Source organism: Spermophilus citellus (genome assembly GCF_964194105.1).
Source record: "Spermophilus citellus genome assembly, chromosome: 18".
NCBI classification, from domain to species: Eukaryota; Metazoa; Chordata; class Mammalia; order Rodentia; family Sciuridae; genus Spermophilus; species Spermophilus citellus.
Genome location: NC_138200.1, coordinates 20,428,239 through 20,436,697, shown reverse-complemented (window position 1 = coordinate 20,436,697; position 8,459 = coordinate 20,428,239).

Genomic DNA, 8,459 nt, shown 5'->3' with positions numbered 1-8,459 from the left:
TATTTTTTTCTTTTCATTAGTAAGACACCCAAATTAAAACTATGCCCTCCGGCTGCAAGGTTTACAGTAGTGATTAAAAACAAGGAATTGTGATGCATGGGGCTTTTGACAATGGCATAATCAAATTCATTCATATTGTTCAATCTTTCACTGACAAATATTTTTACAGTGAAATATACCAAACAAAGAATCACATACAACAACTATCAATACAGAGAAATTAGGAAACCTTGTTATTATTTAAAAAGTGAACTGATACAACGTTGCCACAATCCTGAATACAAACATTAGAGTGTAGTTAATTAGGGTAATTATTGCCTAAATTGTGCTTAATTGTCTTATTCTGAATAGGACGTGTGAATGAAGCCCTTTTGAGCTTTCCACAATGCGTGAGTGCCGCCAAACTATTTCGTTATAATTTAATAAGTTTTGATGGTATTTCCTATAAGTCAGAAAATACATCTGAATACAAGCTAAGAGATAAACATGAGCCATAGGCCCTGACCTCTGTTTCACCTTATTGAAAAAGAGGCGTAAGAGAGTCATTTAGTATACCAGCGTCACCGAGCCTTCCCATACCCTGAGCACATTCCTTAAAGGAGAGAGGAGAGAAAAAAAAAAAAGAAAGAAAAAACAGGGTCTTTGAAGTGAATGAAAAATTAGAAATTCAAGTGACCACGATCAATTCTGAAACACTGCACAAAATTAATTACAGTTTTGCATCAGAAGCAAGAATGTAGATTTCAGACAGTCGGTGTCATTTATCTCGAGCCGCACAATATACAAGGCGATTAAAAAGCCAAATCTGTCCCCACCTCCCAAGTCTAAGGCCTCTCAGAGGCTGTGAAGTACAAATGATTAACTTCAAATTATGCAAGGGATTGTGCAGACGCTTCAGCTTGAATGGAGTGTGTGGAGGCAAGTCACAGAAGCTGGAGAGGGACAGATTTGCGGCTCTTTATCAAAATCCAGTCTGGCCACCTCTGACGGAATCCAGATAAATTGCACAGAGATCTGACAGTGCTGCAGAAAGGCTTGTACGGCCAGAGCCGAATCTCTAATTTCTATCTGTTTTTAATTGCTTGTCTTAAATTTGCATTTTTATACGATTGGGTTCAAGGATTTATTCAATTCTATAGGTTACTCTGACCAAATGGCTTTCCAGTTTCACACAGAGTTGCAGGAACTTGTGGTGGAGGCGGGAGAAGATTTGGCTTTTTTAATTTAGCAAGCTAAATGTCTCAAATGCACATCGGTTTGCAGGGTTTGTTTGTAAGGTGAGGTTCAATTTACAAATCTTAAAATGACAGATTCTCACATGGCAATCTCTAGCGTTAATAGCCCAGTTATGGATGCCCCCACCCTCTCTGACCCTCGGGATGGGTCTCAGAAGTCATTGGTGTCCAGGTGACACACAGATGCCCCAGGTCTCTGTCCCCAGAAGAAGGCCAATGAGCCGAGATGCCCCACAAAGACACCCAACAGCACCCCCCTCCCTTGTCTAGGGCCCCTGCTCTCACTAGCCTGCCTTTGGAAAAGGCAGGATGTATGTGTGTTCAAACTACATCTTATTCTATTGTCAAAACTAACTCGGTATTAGAAAGGCTGACAGATTCTCCTCAACTCCAAGAAACCACACATGGTGTGCCATACACACACACACACACACACACACATGCACACAAGCTGGGTGCCTGCTTCGTTTAACCCTGTGTTCATAACACAGGGTTATTAACACTAGAGATTGCCAAGTGAGAATCTGTCATTTTAAGATTTGTAAATTGAACCTCACCTTACAAACCCTTAGATTGTGAACAGCTGGTTCTGGCTTTCCCCCGTGAAACCTGGGCTGCCCCCTCCAGCTCTGCCTAACTTAAGCCCAAGTCTTGCCACCTGCTCCTGCAGAATGACACCCCCACACACACCTGCCCCTAGGGGATTTCTTAAACATGGCTGGAGACCTCCCATCGAACCTTGTCTTCAACCACTCCCTTACCTGAGAAAGTCTGTCTATCCCAGTGATCTCCGATGCAAAGGTCTACTGGGCCCAGGGAGGTCACGTGGGAGGGATGACACATGAATGAGAGAAGAACCCATCTTCCATTTCCCCTGCTGTTCCCTGGAAACACAGGGTTCTTCATCTCCTGGAGGAAAAATAACAACAATGTGAACACAATAGAAACAGTAACCGTCCCCAGCCCACTGTTGGTGACACTAGGGCGTGGTGGGGACTGAGGCTCACGTCAAACCCAGGATCCCTCAGAAGGAGGCAGCAGCACTTCCATTGGAACAGGTTTTGCTATGACTAAAAGGCAATCCCCAGAGCCAGATATTCTCAATTTTCAGGGAAAAGTGAATTTTTCTGAATTCTTTCAGACAATTCCTTCACTTTTTAAATATTGAATCGAATTTTTAAAGTAAATAAAATAACACTCTAAATATCAAATAATTTATCAAATCCAGCCCGGGACCCCCAATTCATTACCTTGGATCCTTAGGTACTTTTATAGTTGAGTGGGAGTAAAGGAGACTGTTGGGACTCCCAAAGATGCATCACCCCTCATCTCACAGGGGCCTTAGATAGTCAAAGATGCTCAACAGCCCCTGATTCCTCCTTCCCTTCTACTGACCCACACACTCCCCAATGGCCATGCCTTAGAGCAGCCACTAGTGCCCTAACCTTGGAGTTGGAGGCCTGGTGGGGTTCGGCCCAGCTTAGGGTCCATTCCCAGATTGCTTTCAGGTTCTGGGACCAGGCTTGACCTGCTTTTTTTCATCTTTGGACTTTTAGAGAAGTTACATAAATGCCTAAAAGCTGTGGCTCCAAGCCAAGTGTGGCAGTGCACGCCTGTAATCCCAGCAACTTGGGAGGCAAATACAAGGCCAGCCTCAGCAACTTAGCAAGACCGTACTCAAAATTAAAAAATAAGAAGGGAAGGTGATGTGGCTCCATGATTAAGCACCCCAGGATCCAATCCCCAGTACCAAAAATAAAACATAAAAAAAAAAAATAAAAATGTAAAAAACTGTAAATCCAAGTCAGGCACAAAATGTGTTCCAGCCTGCCCCAGCCCTGCCTGCTGCTCCGGGCCAGGAGGCCCTCCTCTCTTCCACCCCACAACGCTTCTGCCCCTGATGCCCAGGCTGTGTCCCCCTCTAAACTATCATACCCATTGCTGTGAGCTTTTAGAGAGAAAATAACGCTCCCAGCAACTGCAGGGTACCCTCAAGCTCCATCTTGAGTAATCCATGCAGAATGAGGAGGAGAAAGCTCACAAGGTCCCCCAAACAAATGCCTCCTCAAAGCAACTAGTACCTCACTCCTGATTGTCGGCCAAGAAATCCCTCGGCCCCAGCAGCCTGGCTACTCCTTGCCCCGGCTTTCCCAGCTGCAAATGGCATGACAGCAGCCTCTGGAACTCATAAGAGCCTGCAGAACACCACGTTCTTGCATCGAACTGTGTTATGGTTTAGATGTGGTGCCCCCAAAATTCACGTATGGGACGGTGCAAGAAGGTTCCGAGATGAAATGATTGGATTACGAGAGCCTTAACCCAGAGCATTGATCCCCCGATAGGGATTGACTGAGTGGAAACTGAAGTGGTGGGTGTGGCTGGAGGGGGTGGGAATTGAGGCGTGGCTTTGGGGGTATATATTTGTATCTGGCAAGTGGAGACCTCTCTCTGCTTCCTGATCACCATGGGAGCTGCTTCCCTCTGCCACACTCTTCCACCACGTTGTCCTTGTCTCACCTGGAGCCCCAAGAAATGGAGCTGGCTGTCTATGGAGTGAGACCTCTGAAACCATGAGCCCTCAAATCTACTCTTCCTCCTCAATGGTTGTGCTAGTCGGGTCATTTAGTCACAGCAGTGAAAAAGCTGACTAAAACAAACTGAAAGGCTCCACTCTGTGGCTGAGGTAGGAAGGGGGTCCACCGGGGAATCAGAAGCACGTATTGCCTTGGGTACGTCCTGGGAACTCAGAGCTTCTATCTGAACACATAGAAATAGAATTGTCGGGGCTGGAGATGCAGCTCAGTTGGTAGAATGTCTGTCTCACATTCACAAGGCCCTGGGTTCAATCCCCAGCATTACGGACGGACGGAAGGAAGGAAGGAGAAGAAAAAGAAAGAAAGAAAGGAAGGAAGGAAGGAAGGAAGGAAGGAGAAAGAAAGAAAGAAAGAAAGAAAGAAAGAAAGAAAGAAAGAAAGAAAGAAAGAAAGAAAGAAAGAAAATTGATCATTCCACCCACCCTACAGGTGCTGGTAGAATTAAATTCACAGTTCAAGATGTCAAATCACCATGTAAACACCAAGAATAAATCTCTCCCCCCCCCTTTTTTTTTTTGGAATTATACTGCCATTATGGAGAATGCATAGTGACAAGTGCCAGCCACAGTCACAAAATTTCCCCACAAAGCAGCAGTTCAATGCCCCCTTTGAAATGAAATTGGTGGAAATACTCAGTCCGTAATAGCCTCAAGATATACTTATTGGGCCCTTGGCAGCAGAGACATAAGAAAATGAAAGCGTACAGTTCCTGCTCCCAAGGAGCTTCTAAGCTATTTGCAATGCAGAGACAGTGGTGTTAGAGTTGCTGTGAGATCTGGGAGTCTGGAAAGCCAAGTCCCACAGGCCAGAGCCACAGTCATTGCTGGTTCTTCTTGCCCAGCCCTGGGGAACACATTTCCTAACAGCTCATACCAGAACCAAAGCAGGACATTACTTCTGTTGCCCATGTAATTTAGATCCCCTGAAAATAAACATTTAGCTAAAGGCAGGGCTACCCCAAGCAAGAGGAGTCTCTTGTTTCCACATCCCAAGGTGTGGAGAAGGAATCCAGGTGATGTCACTGTCCCAGACTGAGTCCACCCCAGGGTCATTGTTCCAGTACAATAAGAGGACATTTGAGAAAGTTCTTATAGTGCTGTCTTCATCAAAAGGATTAGATTCCTTAAACTCAAAATATTAAAGAGAATGGAAGGGCTTGGCTTTGGCAATCTGTGAATCAGAGAGCACTACGCTAGGAAATCATCTTTTTAAATATCACAAGTATGAGTGAGTTCGGGCAGTGTTTATCAATAGCATTTTTTTTTCATTCTGCATTCATGATTTAAGCTTCAAGAATTCATTATGTGGAATCAACACTATGTCTATCTTGCCATTGATCACACCGAATTAGAACCACTGACATTCATGTTAATACCTCCAAATTACCACTCCTGACAGGATGTCACAAATTAACTTGAATAACAAAATTATCTTTGAAGGAAGAAAGACAATACTCCCATGCCTCAGAAGAAACTAATGCCCAGTTCTCCCTCTAGAGCAATACCATTGGCAGTTTTCAGAATCAGGATGTGGCCTTATAGTGCGGAAATCAAAGATCAGAGAGGTTAAGTGACTTACAAAAACTACTCACAGCAAGTGCATGACCAACCAGAGAGTAGAATAACAATTTAAAGCTCACTCTCTGCCCCCACAGAGTAGGGGAACACATCTATTGACACCTAAGTATCTCCAAGTTCACATGGGGCCTGTCCTAGACCTTGGGCAAGGTTAGCCATCCTCAGGCTTGAATAGAACCTGTCTGACTATGGTTCTGAAGCTCCTCATGAACTTCATTCTATCAATGGACCTTGTTATACAGGAACCACGCATCAGGGGCATGCCAAGTCCTCTGCTGAGGTGAGACGGGGTAAACATGTATGAAATACTCTCAAGGTCTTTGGGAAAACATGGGCAAAACAAATTTCAAATTACAGAACCATTCTCCAGAGCATAGCTATTTAGAGGGTGTGTACATGGCCATCTCTGGAAAATTCCAGAGCAAAGTAAACCCTCTTTAAATTAAAAGGGGATCCTCAGAGATAAGTTCACAGGACATTTTTTATTGACTCTGTACTTGGCAATGTAACTTAGAGAGACTCTGACAATGACGATGCAAATAGGGTGATTTTCATTTCAAATGAGCCGTTGGAGAGCTCACAACCCAAAGCTCAGTCTTCTCTGAGAATACCCGTATCCAAAAGCAATACATCATATTGTTAAAAAAAGAGCCAAATAAGTTTCATTATAAAAGACAATGATCTAAGGGTCACAGTGGGCCGCTACTGAGGATGAGTCAGAACTATAAGGCAAGATGGCTCAGCAGAAAGGAAATCAGCCCCATTCTGCAAATGACACTGGGCAGACTTTTCCTTGGGTCTCAGTCTTCTCAGCCATAAAAGGAGGATAACATAATCCCCCTTCTATCTCTCTCATAAGATTGATTTGGAGGCTCAGAAGAGAGGACACAGGTGACTGCACTTGGAAAGCCTCAGGCACCACACAGGTATGAGGGGTTATTGCCAGACACTGGCCCTAGGGATCAGCAGACAGATGGACCGGATCCCCCTTGACATGATTATTTCAGAATGCTTCCAACATGGAATTTTCCCTGTGTTATTTCTTTGTTCTTTTAAAATAGGAATACACAAATCACCAATTTCAATAGTAACAATGGCCATTAATATTATTATTATTAGAGAGATCAGTCCAAGCCCAGATGATAAGAAAGGTAAGTTTTGCAATATAGAGTAAATAGAGGGTGAGACCAAAAGCCCAAGTGGAGTGGATAAAGGAGAGGGCCGGTACCCGCTGTCTGACCCATTCCCCTGTCCCACACTGGAAGGTGAGGGTCCACATAGAGGAGAACCTAGGTGCCCCTAGCTGAGTGACAGGCAACCTCCAGGTATGCGAGTGAGGCCATCCTAGCCACCCCCCAACCTGCCTGCTGACTGTAGGTGTTTTACTCAGCTTTTCCACAGCTGTGACCACAGACCTAACAAGAACAACACAGAGAAAGACAAGTTTCCCTGGGCTCTCCATCACAGAGGTTCAGTCCATGTTCTGTCGACTCCACAGCTCTGGGTCCAAGGTGAGGCCGAACATCATGGTAAAGGGTGTGACAGAGGAAGGAAACTCAGGACTCCAAGGAAACAGAAAGAAAGCTCTGCTCACCAGGAAAATATAAACCCAAAGCCCCTAGTGACCCCCCTCCTCCAGCCACACCCCACCTGCCTACAGTTACCACCCCATAAATCCATATCAGTGCATTAATCCACTCATTGGGTTACGGTTCTCATAATAGAATCATTTCACCTCTGAATGTTCCTGCATTGTCTCACACATGAACTTTTGGAAGACACCCCATCTCTAACCCTAAGCAGACATCTGAGCCAGCCCATTGGAAAGCAGCCAATAGGCACAGACCTGCCTGGCTGTCCCTGTAATGGTGGTTGCTTTAAGCTGCTAAACTTAGAGGTGTCTATCTGTCCAACCTCCTCATGGAGATGAAAATAGTGAGGCCCAGGAAAGATTCCTCCTGGCCCCTTCTCAGCCCATTTCACAGATTTTAATACTCTTTAAATCCACTTCTCTAGTCATTTGGGAACATGCACAAAAATCCTCGGAAAAAAAAAAATTGAAAAGACAACCTAGCCCAGATGCAGCCAACCAACGCAACTGGCCCAGATGACGAATAATGGGGTCAATCGCAGGTGCCTGGGTTGTCTGCCCATCCCCTTCTCCTGAGCTTCACCTCCTGTTCTTCAACCACGTGTTTGGCGGTGTCACAGAAAATATGAGGAGTTGCTTTAGAAAACTAAAAATGCAATTGTCTGACCGATAAAAAGTGTTCCTGTATGTAATCCCAGTAATAGATTTTTTAATCCTCAGAGCTGACACACTGTTATGTGTTCACAGTTATTATCTGTCCACTTCCAAACCTTAAGAGGTTAGATTGTTTAAAGATTTGTTAGCTATGAACTGCTTAAAGAAGGCCAAGTATAAACTCCCAGCTAATTGAAAAATAGGGTTTTATCAGATTCTCCTCTGATATTATATTGTAATGGCCGTACTTAGAGTACTCTCAATACTTCAATAAGTGGTGAAATTAAAAAAATAACATCTTCAGGGCTTTGCAGAAAATGTGGCTGTTACCAATTTATACTGCTTTTTTAACCATTATTTTCTTATATTTCCCACAATGCCTCGGATCAGAAGCAAACAGAATCTGAGTGATTACCCCAAAGTGTGCTAGATGAACTGGAAAAAGTCTATTCAAACAAAGCTCATTAGTTCTGATACCTCCAGGGCTATGACAAATTAAGCTGCTGGTGTGTGAGCTTGCAGACAAAGGGTGATGCCGAAAACCAGGGCTGAGCTAGGCACTGTGTCAATAAATTCCCCTGAAAAAGGTAAAAATTACAATTGGAGCTAAAATGGAATCCCTTTAAGGAGCATGTACAAAATAGATCATCCCTTCCTTCTTAAGTACATTTGTGAGCCCGCCTGTGATGAATTATTGCAAGGAGGAAGTGGCCACTCCAGAGGGGCGACTTGGCCAGGTGCACATAGGAGGTGCTGGCTGCAAAGACTTGGCCCTGCCCAGAGGAAAGCCAGTCCAAACCCAACAAGC